General features: G+C 46.0%; 1 long non-coding RNA gene across 1 annotated transcript in view; it reads right to left on the minus strand.

Annotated features, from left to right (window-relative positions):
• Window positions 1-23,285, minus strand: part of LOC125774538 (uncharacterized) — a 75,374-nt gene that overhangs the window by 50,372 nt on the left and 1,717 nt on the right. Inside the window, exons 2-5 of the long non-coding RNA XR_007421022.1 lie at window positions 13,061-13,942; window positions 11,213-12,570; window positions 9,911-10,806; window positions 4,479-5,150 (exon numbers count right to left, since the gene is read on the minus strand). This is a non-coding gene — a long non-coding RNA (uncharacterized LOC125774538). The remainder of the gene's footprint in view (window positions 1-4,478; window positions 5,151-9,910; window positions 10,807-11,212; window positions 12,571-13,060; window positions 13,943-23,285) is intronic.

Consider the following 23,285-nt stretch of genomic DNA (forward strand, 5'->3'; position numbering starts at 1 on the left):
TAGCCAAGACACCTTAGCCAAGACACATTAGCCAAGACATATTAGCCAAGACACATTAGCCAAGACACATTAGCCGAGACACATTAGCCAAGACACCTCAGCCAAGACACATTGGCCAAGACACATTAGCCAAGACACTTTAGCCAAGACACAGTAGCCAAGACACCTTAGCCAAGACACCTTAGCCAAGACACATTAGCCAAGACACATTAGCCAAGACACATTAGCCGAGACACATTAGCCAAGACACCTTAGCCAAGACACATTAGCCAAGACACATTAGCCAAGACACATTAGCCAAGACACATTAGCCAAGACACCTTAGCCAAGACACATTAGCCAAGACACCTTAGCCAAGACACCTTAGCCAAGACACCTTAGCCAAGACACCTTAGCCAAGACACAGTAGCCAAGACACCTTAGCCAAGACACATTAGCCAAGACACATTAGCCAAGACACCTTAGCCAAGACACCTTAGCCAAGACACCTTAGCCAAGACACAGTAGCCAAGACACCTTAGCCAAGACACATTAGCCAAGACACCTTAGCCAAGACACATTAGCCGAGACACCTTAGAAAAGACAATTAAGCCAAGACACCTTAGCCAAGACACCTTAGCCAAGACACATTAGCCAAGACACATAAGCCAAGACACCTTAGCCAAGACACATTAGCCAAGACACCATAGCCAAGACACTTTAGCCAAGACACTTTAGCCAAGACACCTTAGCCAAGACACATTAGCCAAGACACATTAGCCAAGACACTTTAGCCAAGACACATATGCCAAGACACCTTTGCCAAGACACATTAGCCAAGACACATTAGCCAAGACACCTTAGCCAAGACACCTTAGCCAAGACACATTAGCCAAGACACCTTAGCCAAGACACATTAGCCAAGACACATTAGTCAAGACACCTTAGCCAAGACGCATTAGCCAAGACACATTAGCCAAGACACCTTAGCCAAGACACCTTAGCCTAGACACCTTGGCCATGACACGTTAGCCAAGACACATTAGCCAAGACACCTTAGCCAAGACACATTAGCCAAGACACTTTAACCAAGACACATTAGCCAAGACACATTAGCCAAGACTACTTAGCCAAGACACCTTAGCCAAGACACCTTAGCCAAGACACCTTAGCCAAGACACATTAGCCAAGACATCTTAGCCAAGACACTTTAGCCAAGACACATTAGCCAAGACACATTAGCCAAGACACCTTAGCCAAGACACTTTAACCAAGACACATTAGCCAAGACACATTAGCCATGACACCTTAGCCAAGACACATTAGCCAAGACACCTTAGCCAAGACACATTAGCCAAGACACCTTAGCCAAGACACTTTAACCAAGACACATTAGCCAAGACACCTTAGCCAAGACACATTAGCCAAAACAATTTAGCCAAGACACATTAGCCAAGACACCTTAGCCAAGACACCTTAGCCAAGACACCATAGTAAAGACACATTAGCCAAGACACATTAGCCAAGACACATTAGCCAACACACATTAGCCAAGACACATTAGCCAAGACACATTAGCCAAGACACATTAGCCAAGACACATTAGCCAAGAAACCTTAGCCAAGACACATTAGCCAAGACACATTAGCCAAGACACCTTAGCCAAGACACATTAGCCAAGACACATTAGCCAAGACACCTTAGCCAAGACACATTAGCCAAGACACATTAGCCAAGACACATTAGCCAAGACACCTTAGCCAAGACACATTAGCCAAGACACCTTAGCCAAGACACCTTAGCCAAGACACATTAACCAAGAGACCTTAGCCAAGACACATTAGCCAAGACACCTTAGCCAAGACACATTAGCCAAGACATCTTAGCCAAGACACTTTAGCCAAGACACATTAGCCAAGACACATTAGCCAAGACACCTTAGCCAAGACACCTTAGCCAAGACACATTAGCCAAGACACATTAGCCATAACACCTTAGCCAAGACACATTAGCCAAGACACCTTAGCCAAGACACATTAGGCAAGACACCTTAGCCAAGACACTTTAACCAAGACACATTAGCCAAGACACCTTAGCCAAGACACATTAGCCAAAACAATTTAGCCAAGACACATTAGCCAAGACACATTAGCCAAGACACCTTAGCCAAGACACCATAGCCAAGACACATTAGCCAAGACACATTAGCCAAGACACATTAGCCAACACACATTAGCCAAGACACATTAGCCAAGACACACTAGCCAAGACACATTAGCCAAGACACATTAGCCAAGAAACCTTAGCCAAGACACATTAGCCAAGACACATTAGCCAAGACACCTTAGCCAAGACACATTAGCCAAGACACATTAGCCAAGACACCTTAGCCAAGACACATTAGCCAAGACACATTAGCCAAGACACATTAGCCAAGACACCTTAGCCAAGACACATTAGCCAAGACACCTTAGCCAAGACACCTTAGCCAAGACACATTAGCCAAGAGACCTTAGCCAAGACACATTAGCCAAGACACCTTAGCCAAGACATCTTAGCCAAGACACTCTAGCCAAGACACATTAGCCAAGACACCATAGCCAAGACACATTAGCCAAGACACCTTAGCCAAGTCACCTTAGCCAAGACACCTTAGCCAAGACACCTTAGCCAAGTCACCTTAGCCAAGACACATTAGCCAAGACACCTTAGCCAAGACACCTTAGCCAAGACACCTTAGCCAAGACACATTAGCCAAGACACATTAGCCAAGACACCTTAGCCAAGTCACCTTAGCCAAGACACATTAGCCAAGACACCTTAGCCAAGACACGTTAGCCAAGACACATTAGCCAAGACACCTTAGCCAAGACACATTAGCCAAGAACCATTAGCCAAGACACATTAGCCAAGACACCTTAGCCAAGACTCCTTAGCCAAGACACATTAGCCAAGACATCTTAGCCAAGACACTCTAGCCAAGACACATTAGCCAAGACACCATAGCCAAGACACATTAGCCAAGACACCTTAGCCAAGTCACCTTAGCCAAGACACCTTAGCCAAGACACCTTAGCCAAGTCACCTTAGCCAAGACACATTAGCCAAGACACCTTAGCCAAGACACATTAGCCAAGACACCTTAGCCAAGACTCCTTAGCCAAGACACATTAGCCAAGACATCTTAGCCAAGACACTCTAGCCAAGACACATTAGCCAAGACACCATAGCCAAGACACATTAGCCAAGACACCTTAGCCAAGTCACCTTAGCCAAGACACCTTAGCCAAGACACCTTAGCCAAGTCACCTTAGCCAAGACACATTAGCCAAGACACCTTAGCCAAGACACCTTAGCCAAGACACCTTAGCCAAGACACATTAGCCAAGACACCTTAGCCAAGACACCTTAGCCAAGACACATTAGCCAAGACACCTTAGCCAAGACACCTTAGCCAAGACACGTTAGCCAAGACACATTAGCCAAGACACCTTAGCCAAGACTCCTTAGCCAAGACACATTAGCCAAGACATCTTAGCCAAGACACTCTAGCCAAGACACATTAGCCAAGACACCATAGCCAAGACACATTAGCCAAGACACCTTAGCCAAGTCACCTTAGCCAAGACACCTTAGCCAAGACACCTTAGCCAAGACACCTTAGCCAAGACACATTAGCCAAGACACCTTAGCCAAGACACCTTAGCCAAGACACATTAGCCAAGACACATTAGCCAAGACACCTTAGCCAAGACTCCTTAGCCAAGACACATTAGCCAAGACATCTTAGCCAAGACACTCTAGCCAAGACACATTAGCCAAGACACCATAGCCAAGACACATTAGCCAAGACACCTTAGCCAAGTCACCTTAGCCAAGACACCTTAGCCAAGACACCTTAGCCAAGTCACCTTAGCCAAGACACATTAGCCAAGACACCTTAGCCAAGACACTCTAGCCAAGACACATTAGCCAAGAGACCTTAGCCAAGAATCATTAGCCAAGACACATTAGCCAAGACACCTTAGCCAAGACACCTTAGCCAAGACACCTTAGCCAAGACACCTTAGCCAAGACACGTTAGCCAAGACACATTAGCCAAGACACCTTAGCCAAGACTCCTTAGCCAAGACACATTAGCCAAGACATCTTAGCCAAGACACTCTAGCCAAGACACATTAGCCAAGAGACCTTAGCCAAGAATCATTAGCCAAGACACCTTAGCCAAGACACATTAGCCAAGACACCTTAGCCAAGTCACCTTAGCCAAGACACCTTAGCCAAGACACCTTAGCCAAGACACATTAGCCAAGACACCTTAGCCAAGTCACCTTAGCCAAGACACCTTAGCCATGAAACCTTAGCCAAGACACCTTAGCCAAGACACATTAGCCAAGACATCTTAGCCAAGACACTCTTGCCAAGACACATAAGCCAAGACACCTTAGCCAAGACACATTAGCCAAGACACCTTAGCCAAGACACATTAGCCAAGACACCTTAGCCAAGACACCTTAGCCAAGACACCTTAGCCAAGACTCATTAGCCAAGACACCTTAGCCAAGACACCTTAGCCAAGACACTTTAGCCAAGACACCTTAGCCAAGACACATGAGCCAAGACACCTTAGCCCAGACACATTAGCCAAGACACAATAGCCAAGACACCTTAGCCAAGACACATTAGCCAAGACACATAAGCCAAGAAACCTTAGCCAAGACACATTAGCCAAGACACCTTAGCCAAGACACATTAGCCAAGACACCTTAGCCAAGACACATTAGCCAAGACACATTAGCCAAGACACATTAGCCGAGACACATTAGCCAAGACACATTAGCCAAGACACCTTAGCCAAGACACCTTAGCCAAGACACCTTAGCCAAGACACATTAGCCAAGACACATTAGTTAAGAGACCTTAGCCAAGAATCATTAGCCAAGACACCTTAGCCAAGACACATTAGCCAAGACACATTCGCCAAGACACATTAGCCAAAACACATTAGCCAAGACACATTAGCCAAGACACCTTAGCCAAGACACTTTAGCCAAGACACCTTAGCCAAGACACATGAGCCAAGACACCTTAGCCCAGACACATTAGCCAAGACACATTAGCCAAGACACATTAGCCAAGACACATTAGCCAAGACACATTAGCCAAGAAACCTTAGCCAAGACACCTTAGCCAAGACACCTTAGCCAAGACACATTAGCCAAGACACCTTTGCCAAGACACCTTAGCCAAGACACCTTAGCCAAGACACATTAGCCAAGACACCTTAGCCAAGACACATTAGCCAAGACACCTTAGCCGAGACACATTAGCCAAGACACCTAAGCCAAGACACTTTAGCCAAGACACATTAGCCAAGACACATTAGCCAAGACACCTTAGCCAAGACACCTTAGCCAAGACACATTAGCCAAGACACATTAGCCAAGACACATTAGCCAAGACACCTTAGCCAAGACACATTAGCCAAGACACCTTAGCCAAGACACCTTAGCCAAGACACCTTAGCCAAGACACCTTAGCCAAGACACCTTAGCCAAGACACCTTAGCCAAGTCACCTTAGCCAAGACACATTAGCCAAGACACCTTAGCCAAGACACCTTAGCCAAGACACCTTAGCCAAGACACATGAGCCAAGACACCTTAGCCCAGACACATTAGCCAAGACACATTAGCCAAGACACATTAGCCAAGACACCTTAGCCAAGACACCTTAGCCAAGACACCTTAGCCAAGACACATTAGCCGAAACACATTAGCCGAGACACATTAGCCAAGACACCTTAGCCAAGACACCTTAGCCAAGACACCTTAGCCAAGACACATTAGCCAAGACACATTAGCCAAGAAACCTTAGCCAAGACACCTTAGCCAAGACACCTTAGCCAAGACACCTTAGCCAAGACACATTAGCCAAGACACCTTTGCCAAGACACCTTAGCCAAGACACCTTAGCCAAGACACATTAGCCAAGACACCTTAGCCAAGACACATTAGCCAAGACACCTTAGCCGAGACACATTAGCCAAGACACCTAAGCCAAGACACTTTAGCCAAGACACATTAGCCAAGACACATTAGCCAAGACACATTAGCCAAGACACCTTAGCCAAGACACATTAGCCAAGACACCTTAGCCAAGACACATTAGCCGAGACACAATAGCCAAGACACCTTAGCCAAGACACCTTAGCCAAGACACATTAGCCAAGACACATTAGCCAAGACACATTAGCCAAGACACCTTAGCCAAGACACATTAGCCAAGACACCTTAGCCAAGACACCTTAGCCAAGACACCTTAGCCAAGACACCTTAGCCAAGACACCTTAGCCAAGACACATTAGCCGAAACACATTAGCCGAGACACATTAGCCAAGACACCTTAGCCAAGACACCTTAGCCAAGACACCTTAGCCAAGACACCTTAGCCAAGACACCTTAGCCAAGACACCTTAGCTAAGACACTTTAGCCAAGACACCTTAGCCAAGACACATTAGCCAAGACACATTAGCCGAGACACATTAGCCAAGACACTTTAGCCGAGACACATTAGCCAAGACACCTTAGCCAAGACACATTAGCCAAGACACTCTAGCCAAGACACATTAGCCAAGAGACCTTAGCCAAGAATCATTAGCCAAGACACATTAGCCAAGACACCTTAGCCAAGACACCTTAGCCAAGACACATTAGCCAAGACACCTTAGCCAAGACACCTTAGCCAAGACACATTAGCCAAGACACCTTAGCCAAGACACCTTAGCCAAGACACGTTAGCCAAGACACATTAGCCAAGACACCTTAGCCAAGACTCCTTAGCCAAGACACATTAGCCAAGACATCTTAGCCAAGACACTCTAGCCAAGACACATTAGCCAAGACACCATAGCCAAGACACATTAGCCAAGACACCTTAGCCAAGTCACCTTAGCCAAGACACCTTAGCCAAGACACCTTAGCCAAGTCATCTTAGCCAAGACACATTAGCCAAGACACCTTAGCCAAGACACCTTAGCCAAGACACGTTAGCCAAGACACATTAGCCAAGACACCTTAGCCAAGACTCCTTAGCCAAGACACATTAGCCAAGACATCTTAGCCAAGACACTCTAGCCAAGACACATTAGCCAAGACACCATAGCCAAGACACATTAGCCAAGACACCTTAGCCAAGTCACCTTAGCCAAGACACCTTAGCCAAGACACCTTAGCCAAGTCACCTTAGCCAAGACACATTAGCCAAGACACCTTAGCCAAGACACCTTAGCCAAGACACCTTAGCCAAGACACATTAGCCAAGACACATTAGCCAAGACACCTTAGCCAAGTCACCTTAGCCAAGACACCTTAGCCAAGACACCTTAGCCAAGTCACCTTAGCCAAGACACATTAGCCAAGACACCTTAGCCAAGACACCTTAGCCAAGACACGTTAGCCAAGACACATTAGCCAAGACACCTTAGCCAAGACTCCTTAGCCAAGACACATTAGCCAAGACATCTTAGCCAAGACACTCTAGCCAAGACACATTAGCCAAGACACCATAGCCAAGACACATTAGCCAAGACACCTTAGCCAAGTCACCTTAGCCAAGACACCTTAGCCAAGACACCTTAGCCAAGTCACCTTAGCCAAGACACATTAGCCAAGACACCTTAGCCAAGACACCTTAGCCAAGACACCTTAGCCAAGACACATTAGCCAAGACACCTTAGCCAAGACACCTTAGCCAAGACACATTAGCCAAGACACCTTAGCCAAGACACCTTAGCCAAGACACGTTAGCCAAGACACATTAGCCAAGACACCTTAGCCAAGACTCCTTAGCCAAGACACATTAGCCAAGACATCTTAGCCAAGACACTCTAGCCAAGACACATTAGCCAAGACACCATAGCCAAGACACATTAGCCAAGACACCTTAGCCAAGTCACCTTAGCCAAGACACCTTAGCCAAGACACCTTAGCCAAGACACCTTAGCCAAGACACATTAGCCAAGACACCTTAGCCAAGACACCTTAGCCAAGACACATTAGCCAAGACACATTAGCCAAGACACCTTAGCCAAGACTCCTTAGCCAAGACACATTAGCCAAGACATCTTAGCCAAGACACTCTAGCCAAGACACATTAGCCAAGACACCATAGCCAAGACACATTAGCCAAGACACCTTAGCCAAGTCACCTTAGCCAAGACACCTTAGCCAAGACACCTTAGCCAAGTCACCTTAGCCAAGACACATTAGCCAAGACACCTTAGCCAAGACACTCTAGCCAAGACACATTAGCCAAGAGACCTTAGCCAAGAATCATTAGCCAAGACACATTAGCCAAGACACCTTAGCCAAGACACCTTAGCCAAGACACATTAGCCAAGACACCTTAGCCAAGACACCTTAGCCAAGACACATTAGCCAAGACACCTTAGCCAAGACACCTTAGCCAAGACACGTTAGCCAAGACACATTAGCCAAGACACCTTAGCCAAGACTCCTTAGCCAAGACACATTAGCCAAGACATCTTAGCCAAGACACTCTAGCCAAGACACATTAGCCAAGAGACCTTAGCCAAGAATCATTAGCCAAGACACCTTAGCCAAGACACATTAGCCAAGACACCTTAGCCAAGTCACCTTAGCCAAGACACCTTAGCCAAGACACCTTAGCCAAGACACATTAGCCAAGACACCTTAGCCAAGTCACCTTAGCCAAGACATCTTAGCCATGAAACCTTAGCCAAGACACCTTAGCCAAGACACATTAGCCAAGACATCTTAGCCAAGACACTCTTGCCAAGACACATAAGCCAAGAGACCTTAGCCAAGAATCATTAGCCAAGACACCTTAGCCAAGACACCTTAGCCAAGACACATTCGCCAAGACACATTAGCCAAAACACATTAGCCAAGACACATTAGCCAAGACACCTTAGCCAAGACACCTTAGCCAAGACACTTTAGCCAAGACACCTTAGCCAAGACACATGAGCCAAGACACCTTAGCCCAGACACATTAGCCAAGACACAATAGCCAAGACACCTTAGCCAAGACACATTAGCCAAGACACATAAGCCAAGAAACCTTAGCCAAGACACATTAGCCAAGACACCTTAGCCAAGACACATTAGCCAAGACACCTTAGCCAAGACACATTAGCCAAGACACATTAGCCAAGACACATTAGCCGAGACACATTAGCCAAGACACATTAGCCAAGACACCTTAGCCAAGACACCTTAGCCAAGACACCTTAGCCAAGACACATTAGCCAAGACACATTAGTTAAGAGACCTTAGCCAAGAATCATTAGCCAAGACACCTTAGCCAAGACACATTAGCCAAGACACATTCGCCAAGACACATTAGCCAAAACACATTAGCCAAGACACATTAGCCAAGACACCTTAGCCAAGACACTTTAGCCAAGACACCTTAGCCAAGACACATGAGCCAAGACACCTTAGCCCAGACACATTAGCCAAGACACATTAGCCAAGACACATTAGCCAAGACACATTAGCCAAGACACATTAGCCAAGAAACCTTAGCCAAGACACATTAGCCAAGACACATTAGCCAAGACACATTAGCCGAGACACATTAGCCAAGACACTTTAGCCAAGACACCTTAGCCAAGACACCTTAGCCAAGACACCTTAGCCAAGACACATTAGCCAAGACACATTAGCCAAGACACCTTAGCCAAGACACTTTAGCCACGACACCTTAGCCAAGACACCTTAGAAAAGACACATTAGCCAAGACACATTAGCCAAGACACCTTAGCCAAGACACATTAGCCAAGACACCTTAGCCAAGACACTTTAGCCAAGACACATTAGCCAAGACACATTAGCCAAGAAACCTTAGCCAAGACACATTTGGCAAGACACATTAGCCAAGAAACCTTAGCCAAGACACATTAGCCAAGACACATTAGCCAAGACACATTAGCCGAGACACATTAGCCAAGACACCTTAGCCAAGACACAGTAGCCAAGACACCTTAGCCAAGACACCTTAGCCAAGACACATTAGCCAAGACACATTAGCCAAGACACCTTAGCCAAGACACCTTAGCCAAGATACATTAGCCAAGACACATTAGCCAAGACACATTAGCCAAGACACATTAGCCAAGACACCATAGCCAAGACACCTTAGCCAAGACACCTTAGCCAAGACACCTTAGCCAAGACACCTTAGCCAAGACACCTTAGCCAAGACACCTTAGCCAAGACACCTTAGCCAAGACACCTTAGCCAAGACACATTAGCCAAGTCACCTTAGCCAAGACACCTTAGCCAAGACACCTTAGCCAAGACACCTTAGCCAAGACACCTTAGCCAAGACACCTTAGCCAAGACACGTTAGCCAAGTCACCTTAGCCAAGACACCTTAGCCAAGACACCTTAGCCAAGACACCTTAGCCAAGACACCTTAGCCAAGACACCTTAGCCAAGACACCTTAGCCAAGACACCTTAGCCAAGACACCTTAGCCAAGACACCTTAGCCAAGACACCTTAGCCAAGACACGTTAGCCAAGTCACCTTAGCCAAGACAACTTAGCCAAGACACCTTAGCCAAGACACCTTAGCCAAGACACATTAGCCAAGACACATTAGCCAAGACACCTTAGCCAAGACACTTTAGCCACGACACCTTAGCCAAGACACCTTAGAAAAGACACATTAGCCAAGACACATTAGCCAAGACACCTTAGCCAAGACACATTAGCCAAGACACCTTAGCCAAGACACTTTAGCCAAGACACATTAGCCAAGACACATTAGCCAAGAAACCTTAGCCAAGACACATTTGCCAAGACACATTAGCCAAGAAACCTTAGCCAAGACACATTAGCCAAGACACCTTAGCCAAGACACCTTAGCCAAGACACCTTAGCCAAGACACATTAGCCAAGACACATTAGCCGAGACACATTAGCCAAGACACATTAGCCAAGACACCTTAGCCAAGACACCTTAGCCAAGACACCTTAGCCAAGACACATAAGCCAAGACACATTAGCCAAGACACCTTAGCCAAGACACTTTAGCCACGACACCTTAGCCAAGACACCTTAGAAAAGACACATTAGCCAAGACACATTAGCCAAGACACCTTAGCCAAGACACATTAGCCAAGACACCTTAGCCAAGACACTTTAGCCAAGACACATTAGCCAAGACACATTTGCAAAGAAACCTTAGCCAAGACACATTTGCCAAGACACATTAGCCAAGAAACCTTAGCCAAGACACATTAGCCAAGACACATTAGCCAAGACACATTAGCCGAGACACATTAGCCAAGACACCTTAGCCAAGACACAGTAGCCAAGACACATTAGCCAAGACACCTTAGCCAAGACACCTTAGCCAAGACACATTAGCCAAGACACATTAGCCAAGACACATTAGCCAAGACACATTAGCCAAGACACCTTAGCCAAGACACCTTAGCCAAGACACATTAGCCAAGACACAATAGCCAAGACACCTTAGCCAAGACACCTTAGCCAAGACACCTTAGCCAAGACACATTAGCCAAGACACCTTAGCCAAGACACATTAGCCAAGACACATTAGCCAAGACACCTTAGCCAAGACACCTTAGCCAAGACACATTAGCCAAGACACATCAGCCAAGACACCTTAGCAAAGACACATTAGCCAAGACACATTAGCCAAGACACATTAGCCAAGACACATTAGCCAAGACACATTAGCCAAGACACATAAGCCAAGACACATTAGCCAAGACACCTTAGCCAAGACACCTTAGCCAAGACACATAAGCCAAGACACCTTAGCCAAGACACCTTAGCCAAGACACCTTAGCCAAGACACATTAGCCAAGACACCTTAGTAAAAACACATTAGCCAAGACACATTAGCCAAGACACATTAGCCAAGACACATTAGCCGAGACACATTAGCCAAGACACCTTAGCTAAGACACATTAGCCAAGACACATTAGCCAAGACACATTAGCCAAGACACATTAGCCAAGACACATTAGCCAAGACACCTTAGCCAAGACACATAAGCCAAGACACCTTAGCCAAGACACCTTAGCCAAGACACATTAGCCAAGACACATTAGCCAAGACACCTTAGCCAAGACACATTAGAAAAGACACATTAGCCAAGACACATTAGCCAAGACACCTTAGCCAAGACACATTAGCCAAGACACCTTAGCCAAGACACCTTAGCCAAGACACATTAGCCAACACACATTAGCCAAGACACATTAGCCAAGACACATTAGCCGAGACACCATAGCCAAGACACATTAGCCAAGACACCTTAGCCAAGTCACCTTAGCCAAGACCCCTTAGCCAAGACACCTTAGCCAAGACACATTAGCCAAGACACCTTAGCCAAGACACCTTAGCCAAGACACATTAGCCAAGACACCTTAGCCAAGACACCTTAGCCAAGACACGTTAGCCAAGACACATTAGCCAAGACACCTTAGCCAAGACTCCTTAGCCAAGACACATTAGCCAAGACATCTTAGCCAAGACACTCTAGCCAAGACACATTAGCCAAGAGACCTTAGCCAAGACACCTTAGCCAAGACACCTTAGCCAAGACACCTTAGCCAAGACACATTAGCCAAGACACCTTAGCCAAGTCACCTTAGCCAAGACACCTTAGCCAAGACACCTTAGCCAAGACACATTAGCCAAGACACTTTAGCCAAGTCACCTTAGCCAAGACACCTTAGCCAAGACACATGAGCCAAGACACCTTAGCCCAGACACATTAGCCAAGACACAATAGCCAAGACACCTTAGCCAAGACACATTAGCCAAGACACATTAGCCAAGAAACCTTAGCCAAGACACATTAGCCAAGACACCTTAGCCAAGACACATTAGCCAAGACACCTTAGCCAAGACACATTAGCCAAGACACATTAGCCAAGACACATTAGCCGAGACACATTAGCCAAGACACTTTAGCCAAGACACCTTAGCCAAGACACCTTAGCCAAGACACCTTAGCCAAGACACATTAGCCAAGACACATTAGTTAAGAGACCTTAGCCAAGAATCATTAGCCAAGACACCTTAGCCAAGACACCTTAGCCAAGACACATTCGCCAAGACACATTAGCCAAAACACATTAGCCAAGACACATTAGCCAAGACACCTTAGCCAAGACACTTTAGCCAAGACACCTTAGCCAAGACACATGAGCCAAGACACCTTAGCCCAGACACATTAGCCAAGACACATTAGCCAAGACACATTAGCCAAGACACATTAGCCAAGACACATTAGCCAAGAAACCTTAGCCAAGACACATTAGCCAAGACACATTAGCCAAGACACATTAGCCGAGACACATTAGCCAAGACACTTTAGCCAAGACACCTTAGCCAAGACACCTTAGCCAAGACACCTTAGCCAAGACACATTAGCCAAGACACATTAGCCAAGACACCTTAGCCAAGACACTTTAGCCACGACACCTTAGCCAAGACACCTTAGAAAAGACACATTAGCCAAGACACATTAGCCAAGACACCTTAGCCAAGACACATTAGCCAAGACACCTTAGCCAAGACACTTTAGCCAAGACACATTAGCCAAGACACATTAGCCAAGAAACCTTAGCCAAGACACATTTGCCAAGACACATTAGCCAAGAAACCTTAGCCAAGACACATTAGCCAAGACACATTAGCCAAGACACATTAGCCGAGACACATTAGCCAAGACACCTTAGCCAAGACACAGTAGCCAAGACACCTTAGCCAAGACACCTTAGCCAAGACACATTAGCCAAGACACATTAGCCAAGACACCTTAGCCAAGACACCTTAGCCAAGACACATTAGCCAAGACACATTAGCCAAGACACATTAGCCAAGACACATTAGCCAAGACACATTAGCCAAGACACATTAGCCAAGTCACCTTAGCCAAGACAACTTAGCCAAGACACCTTAGCCAAGTCACATTAGCCAAGACAACTTAGCCAAGACACCTTAGCCAAGACACATTAGCCAAGACACCTTAGCCAAGACACCTTAGCCAAGACACATTAGCCAAGACACCATAGCCAAGACACCTTAGCCAAGACACGTTAGCCAAGACACATTAGCCAAGACACCTTAGCCAAGACTCCTTAGCCAAGACACATTAGCCAAGACATCTTAGCCAAGACACTCTAGCCAAGACACATTAGCCAAGAGACCTTAGCCAAGAATCATTAGCCAAAACGCCTTAGCCAAGACACTTTAGCCAAGACACGTTAGCCAAAACACATTAGCCAAGACACATTAGCCAAGACACCTTAGCCAAGACACCTTAGCCAAGACACATTAGCCAAGACACCTTAGCCAAGACACATGAGCCAAGACACCTTAGCCAAGACACATTAGCCAAGACACATTAGCCAAGACACCTTAGCCTAGACTCCTTAGCCAAGACACATTAGCCAAGACACATTAGCCAAGACACATTAGCCAAGACACATTAGCCAAGACACATTAGCCAAGACACATTAGCCAAGACACATAAGCCAAGACACATTAGCCAAGACACCTTAGCCAAGACACCTTAGCCAAGACACATTAGCCAAGACACCTTAGCCAAGACACCTTAGCCATGACACCTTAGCCAAGACACATTAGCCAAGACACCTTAGTAAAGACACATTAGCCAAGACACATTAGCCAAGACACATTAGCCAAGACACATTAGCCAAGACACATTAGCCAAGAAACCTTAGCCAAGACACATTAGCCAAGACACATTAGCCAAGACACCTTAGCCAAGACACCTTAGCCACGACACCTTAGCCAAGACACCTTAGAAAAGACACATTAGCCAAGACACATAAGCCAAGACACATTAGCCAAGACACCTTAGCCAAGACACCTTAGCCAAGACACATTAGCCAAGACACCTTAGCCAAGACACCTTAGCCATGACACCTTAGCCAAGACACATTAGCCAAGACACCTTAGTAAAGACACATTAGCCAAGACACATTAACCAAGACACTTTAGCCAAGACACCTTAGCCAAGACACCTTAGCCAAGACACCTTAGCCAAGACACATTAGCCAAGACACATTAGCCAAGACACCTTAGCCAAGACACTTTAGCCACGACACCTTAGCCAAGACACCTTAGAAAAGACACATTAGCCAAGACACATTAGCCAAGACACCTTAGCCAAGACACATTAGCCAAGACACCTTAGCCAAGACACTTTAGCCAAGACACATTAGCCAAGACACATTAGCCAAGAAACCTTAGCCAAGACACATTTGCCAAGACACATTAGCCAAAAAACCTTAGCCAAGACACATTAGCCAAGACACATTAGCCAAGACACATTAGCCGAGACACATTAGCCAAGACACCTTAGCCAAGACACAGTAGCCAAGACACCTTAGCCAAGACACCTTAGCCAAGACACATTAGCCAAGACACATTAGCCAAGACACCTTAGCCAAGACACCTTAGCCAAGACACATTAGCCAAGACACATTAGCCAAGACACATTAGCCAAGACACATTAGCCAAGACACATTAGCCAAGACACATTAGCCAAGACACCTTAGCCAAGTCACCTTAGCCAAGACACATTAGCCAAGAAACCTTAGCCAAGACACCTTAGCCAAGACACATTAGCCAAGACACATTAGCCAAGTCACCTTAGCCAAGACACATTAGCCAAGACACCTTAGCCAAGTCACCTTAGCCAAGACAACTTAGCCAAGACACATTAGCCAAGACACATTAGCCAAGACACCTTAGCCAAGACACCTTAGCCAAGACACATTAGCCAAGACACCTTAGCCAAGACACCTTAGCCAAGACACGTTAGCCAAGACACATTAGCCAAGACACCTTAGCCAAGACTCCTTAGCCAAGACACATTAGCCAAGACATCTTAGCCAAGACACTCTAGCCAAGACACATTAGCCAAGAGACCTTAGCCAAGAATCATTAGCCAAAACGCCTTAGCCAAGACACCTTAGCCAAGACACATTAGCCAAGACACATTAGCCAAAACACATTAGCCAAGACACATTAGCCAAGACACCTTAGCCAAGACACCTTAGCCAAGACACATTAGCCAAGACACCTTAGCCAAGACACATGAGCCAAGACACCTTAGCCAAGACACATTAGCCAAGACACATTAGCCAAGACACCTTAGCCTAGACTCCTTAGCCGAGACACATTAGCCAAGACACATTAGCCAAGACACATAAGCCAAGACACATTAGCCAAGACACCTTAGCCAAGACACCTTAGCCAAGACACATTAGCCAAGACACCTTAGCCAAGACACCTTAGCCATGACACCTTAGCCAAGACACATTAGCCAAGACACCTTAGTAAAGACACATTAGCCAAGACACATTAGCCAAGACACATTAGCCAAGACACATTAGCCGAGACACATTAGCCAAGACACCTTAGCTAAGACACATTAGCCAAGACACTTTAGCCAAGACACATTAGCCAAGACACATTAGTCAAGACACATTAGCCAAGACACCTTAGCCAAGACACATTAGCCAAGACACATTAGCCAAGACACATTAGCCAAGACACCTTAGCCAAGACACATTAGCCAAGACACCTTAGCCAAGACACCTTAGCCAAGACACATTAGCCAAGAGACCTTAGCCAAGACACATTAGCCAAGACACCTTAGCCAAGACACCTTAGCCAAGACACATTAGTCAAGACACCTTAGCCAAGACACCTTAGCCAAGACACATTAGCCAAGACACCTTAGCCAAGACACCTTAGCCAAGACACCTTAGCCAAGACACATTAGCCAAAACACATTAGCCAAGACACATTAGCCAAGACACATTAGCAAAGACACATTAGCCAAGACACATTAGCCAAGACACATTATCCAAGACACATTAGCCAAGACACATTAGCCAAGACATATTAGCCAAGACACATTAGCCAAGACACATTGGCCGAGACACATTAGCCAAGACACCTTAGCCAAGACACATTAGCCAAGACACATTAGCCAAGACACTTTAGCCAAGACACAGTAGCCAAGACACCTTAGCCAAGACACCTTAGCCAAGACACATTAGCCAAGACACATTAGCCAAGACACATTAGCCGAGACACATTAGCCAAGACACCTTAGCCAAGACACATTAGCCAAGACACATTAGCCAAGACACATTAGCCAAGACACATTAGCCAAGACACAATAGCCAAGACACAATAGCCAAGACACCTTAGCCAAGACACATTAGCCAAGACACCTTAGCCAAGACACATTAGCCAAGACACATTAGCCAAGACACATTAGCCAAGACACATTAGCCAAGACACCTTAGTCAAGACACCTTAGCCAAGACACATTAGCCAAGACACATTAGCCAAGACACATTAGCCAAGACACATTAGCCAAGACACCTTAGCCAAGACACATTAGCCGAGACACCTTAGAAAAGACAATTTAGCCAAGACTCCTTAGCCAAGACACCTTAGCCAAGACACATTAGCCAAGACACATTAGCCAAGACACCTTAGCCTAGACACATTAGCCAAGACACCTTAGCCAAGACACTTTAGCCAAGACACTTTAGCCAAGACACCTTAGCCAAGACACATTAGCCAAGACACATTAGCCAAGACACATTAGCCGAGACACATTAGCCAAGACACCTTAGCCAAGACACATATGCCAAGACACCTTTGCCAAGACACATTAGCCAAGACACATTAGCCAAGACACCTTAGCCAAGACACCTTAGCCAAGACACTTTAGCCAAGACACCTTAGCCAAGACACATGAGCCAAGACACTTTAGCCAAGACACCTTAGCCAAGACACCTTAGCCAAGACACCTTAGCCAAGACACCTTAGCCAAGACACATTAGCCAAGACACATTAGCCAAGACACATTAGCCAAGCCACATTAGCCAGGACACCTTAGCCAAGACACATTAGCCAAGACACCTTAGCCAAGACACATATGCCAAGACACCTTAGCCAAGACACATTAGCCAAGACACATTAGCCAAGACACATTAGCCAAGACACATAAGCCAAGACACCTTAGCCAAGACACATTAGCCGAGACACCTTAGCCAAGACAATTTAGCCAAGACACCTTAGCCAAGACACATTAGCCAAGACACTTTAGCCAAGACACCTTAGCCAAGACACATTAGCCAAGACACATATGCCAAGACACCTTTGCCAAGACACATTAGCCAAGACACATTAGCCAAGACACATTAGCCAAGACACATTAGCCAAGACACATTAGCCAAGACACCTTAGCCAAGACACATATGCCAAAACACCTTTGCCAAGACACTTTAGCCAAGACACTTTAGCCAAGACAATTTAGCCAAGACACATTAGCCAAGACACATTAGCCAGGACACCTTAGCCAAGACACCTTAGCCGAGACACCTTAGCCAAGACAATTTAGCCAAGACACATTAGCCAAGACACATATGCCAAGACACCTTTGCCAAGACACATTAGCCAAGACACATTAGCCAAGACACCTTAGCCAAGACACCTTAGCCAAGACACTTTAGCCAAGACACCTTAGCCAAGACACATGAGCCAAGACACTTTAGCCAAGACACCTTAGCCAAGACACCTTAGCCAAGACACCTTAGCCAAGACACTTTAGCCAAGACACCTTAGCCAAGACACCTTAGCCACGACACATTAGCCAAGACACCTTAGCCGAGACACCTTAGCCAAGACAATTTAGCCAAGACACCTTAGCCAAGACACATTAGCCAAGACACATTAGCCAAGACACCTTAGCCAAGACACCTTAGCCAAGACACATTAGCCAAGACACATTAGCCAAGACACATTAGCCAAGACACATTAGCCAAGACACCTTAGCCAAGACACATTAGCCGAGACACCTTAGCCAAGACAATTTAGCCAAGACACAAATGCCAAGACACCTTTGCCAAGACACATTAGCCAAGACACTTTAGCCAAGACACTTTAGCCAAGACACCTTAGCCAAGACACATTAGCCAAGACACCTTAGCCAAGACATATTAGCCAAGACACCTTAGCCAAGACACCTTAGCCAAGACACATTAGCCAAGACACATTAGCCAAGACACATTAGCCAAGACACATTAGCCAAGACACATTAGCCAAGACACATTAGCCAAGACTCTTTAGCCAAGACACTTTAGCCAAGACACCTTAGCCAAGACACATATGCCAAGACACCTTTGCCAAGACACATTAGCCAAGACACATTAGCCAAGACACATTAGCCAAGACACATTAGCCAAGACACTTTAGCCAAGACACTTTAGCCAAGACACCTTAGCCAAGACACCTTAGCCAAGACACATTAGCCAAGACACCTTAGCCAAGACACATTAGCCAAGACTCATTAGCCAAGACACCTTAGCCGAGACACCTTAGCCAAGACAATTTAGCCAAGACACCTTAGCCAAGACACCTTAGCCAAGACACATTAGCCAAGACACATTAGCCAAGACACCTTAGCCAAGACACCTTAGCCAAGACACATTAGCCAAGACACATTAGCCAAGACACATTAGCCAAGACACCTTAGCCAAGACACATTAGCCGAGACACCTTAGCCAAGACAATTTAGCCAAGACACCTTAGCCAAGACACTTTAGCCAAGACACTTTAGCCAAGACACATATGCCAAGACACCTTTGCCAAGACACATTAGCCAAGACACATTAGCCAAGACACATTAGCCAAGACATATTAGCCAAGACACCTTAGCCAAGACACCTTAGCCAAGACACATTAGCCAAGACACATTAGCCAAGACACATTAGCCAAGACACATTAGCCAAGACACCTTAGCCAAGACACATTAGCCGAGACACCTTAGCCAAGACACATTAGCCAAGACACCTTAGCCAAGACACATTAGCCAAGACACATATGCCAAGACACCTTAGCCAAGACACTTTAGCCAAGACACTTTAGCCAAGACACCTTAGCCAAGACACATGAGCCAAGACACATTAGCCAAGACACCTTAGCCAAGACACCTTAGCCAAGACACCTTAGCCAAGACACCTTAGCCAATACACTTTAGCCAAGACACCTTAGCCAAGACACTTTAGCCAAGACACATTAGCCAAGACACATTAGCCAAGACACATTAGCCAAGACACCTTAGCCAAGACACCTTAGCCAAGACACATTAGCCAAGACACATTAGCCAAGACACATTAGCCAAGACACCTTAGCCAAGACACATTAGCCAAGACACATTAGCCAAGACACATTAGCCAAGACACATTAGCCAAGACACATTAGCCAAGACACCTTAGCCAAGACACATTAGCCAAGACACCTTAGCCAAGACACCTTAGCCAAGACACATTAGCCAAGACACATTAGCCAAGACACATTAGCCAAGACACATTAGCCAAGACACCTTAGCCAAGACACTTTAGCCAAGACACCTTAGCCAAGACACCTTAGCCAAGACACATTAACCAAGACACCTTAGCCAAGACACCTTAGCCAAGACACCTTAGCCAAGACACTTTAGCCAAGACACCTTAGCCAAGACACCTTAGCCAAGACACCTTAGCCAAGACACCTTAGCCAAGACACCTTAGCCAAGACACCTTAGCCAAGACACATTAGCCAAGACACATTAGCCAAGACACATTAGCCAAGACACCTTAGCCAAGACACTTTAGCCAAGACACCTTAGCCAAGACACCTTAGCCAAGACACATTAACCAGGACACCTTAGCCAAGACACCTTAGCCAAGACACCTTAGCCAAGACACTTTAGCCAAGACACCTTAGCCAAGACACCTTAGCCAAGACACCTTAGCCAAGACACATTAGCCAAGACACCTTAGCCAAGACACCTTAGCCAAGACACATTAGCCAAGACACATTAGCCAAGACACCTTAGCCAAGACACATTAGCCAAGACACCTTAGCCAAGACACTTTAGCCAAGACACTTTAGCCAAGACACCTTAGCCAAGACACCTTAGCCAAGACACATTAGCCAAGACACCTTAGCCGAGACACCTTAGCCAAGACAATTTAGCCAAGACACCTTAGCCAAGACACCTTAGCCAAGACACATTAGCCAAGACACATTAGCCAAGACACCTTAGCCAAGACACATTAGCCAAGACACCTTAGCCAAGACACTTTAGCCAAGACACTTTAGCCAAGACACCTTAGCCAAGACACATTAGCCAAGACACATTAGCCAAAACACCTTAGCCAAGACACATATGCCAAGACACCTTTGCCAAGACACATTAGCCAAGACACATTAGCCAAGACACCTTAGCCAAGACACCTTAGCCAAGACACTTTAGCCAAGACACCTTAGCCAAGACACATGAGCCAAGACACTTTAGCCAAGACACCTTAGCCAAGACACCTTAGCCAAGACACCTTAGCCAAGACACTTTAGCCAAGACACCTTAGCCAAGACACATTAGCCAAGACACATTAGCCAAGACACCTTAGCCAAGACATATTAGCCAAGACACCTTAGCCAAGACACCTTAGCCAAGACACATTAGCCAAGACACATTAGCCAAGACACATTAGCCAAGACACATTAGCCAAGACACATTAGCCAAGACACCTTAGCCAAGACACATTAGCCAAGACAATTTAGCCAAGACACCTTAGCCAAGACACTTTAGCCAAGACACATATGCCAAGACACCTTTGCCAAGACACATTAGCCAAGACACATTAGCCAAGACACATTAGCCAAGACACATTAGCCAAGACACTTTAGCCAAGACACCTTAGCCAAGACACCTTAGCCAAGACACATTAGCCAAGACACCTTAGCCAAGACACATTAGCCAAGACACATTAGCCAAGACGCATTAGCCGAGACACCTTAGCCAAGACAATTTAGCCAAGACACCTTAGCCAAGACACCTTAGCCAAGACACATTAGCCAAGACACATTAGCCAAGACACCTTAGCCAAGACACCTTAGCCAAGACACATTAGCCAAGACACATTAGCCAAGACACATTAGCCAAGACACATTAGCCAAGACACCTTAGCCAAGACACATTAGCCGAGACACCTTAGCCAAGACAATTTAGCCAAGACACCTTAGCCAAGACACTTTAGCCAAGACACATATGCCAAGACACCTTTGCCAAGACACATTAGCCAAGACACATTAGCCAAGACACATTAGCCAAGACATATTAACCAAGACACCTTAGCCAAGACACCTTAGCCAAGACACATTAGCCAAGACACATTAGCCAAGACACATTAGCCAAGACACATTAGCCAAGACACCTTAGCCAAGACACATTAGCCGAGACACCTTAGCCAAGACACATTAGCCAAGACACCTTAGCCAAGACACATTAGCCAAGACACATATGCCAAGACACCTTTGCCAAGACACATTAGCCAAGACACATTAGCCAAGACACATTAGCCAAGACACTTTAGCCAAGACACTTTAGCCAAGACACCTTAGCCAAGACACATTAGCCAAGACACCTTAGCCAAGACACTTTAGCCAAGACACCTTAGCCAAGACACCTTAGCCAAGACACATTAGCCAAGACACATTAGCCAAGACACCTTAGCCAAGACACATTAGCCAAGACACATTAGCCAAGACACCTTAGCCTAGACTCCTTAGCCAAGACACTTTAGCCAAGACACTTTAGCCAAGACACCTTAGCCAAGACACATGAGCCAAGACACATTAGCCAAGACACCTTAGCCAAGACACCTTAGCCAAGACACCTTAGCCAAGACACCTTAGCCAAGACACTTTAGCCAAGACACCTTAGCCAAGACACCTTAGCCAAGACACATGAGCCAAGACACATTAGCCAAGACACCTTAGCCAAGACACCTTAGCCAAGACACCTTAGCAAAGACACCTTAGCCAATACACTTTAGCCAAGACACCTTAGCCAAGATACCTTAGCCAAGACACATTAGCCAAGACACATTAGCCAAGACACATTAGCCAAGACACCTTAGCCAAGACACCTTAGCCAAGACACATTAGCCAAGACACATTAGCCAAGACACATTAGCCAAGACACATTAGCCAAGACACCTTAGCCAAGACACATTAGCCAAGACACATTAGCCAAGACACATTAGCCAAGACACATTAGCCAAGACACATTAGCCAAGACACATTAGCCAAGACACCTTAGCCAAGACACATTAGCCAAGACACATTAGCCAAGACACATTAGCCAAGACACCTTAGCCAAGACACATTAA

This window comes from Anopheles funestus, unplaced genomic scaffold, assembly GCF_943734845.2.
Source record: "Anopheles funestus unplaced genomic scaffold, idAnoFuneDA-416_04 scaffold_26_ctg1, whole genome shotgun sequence".
Classification (NCBI taxonomy): Eukaryota; Metazoa; Arthropoda; class Insecta; order Diptera; family Culicidae; genus Anopheles; species Anopheles funestus.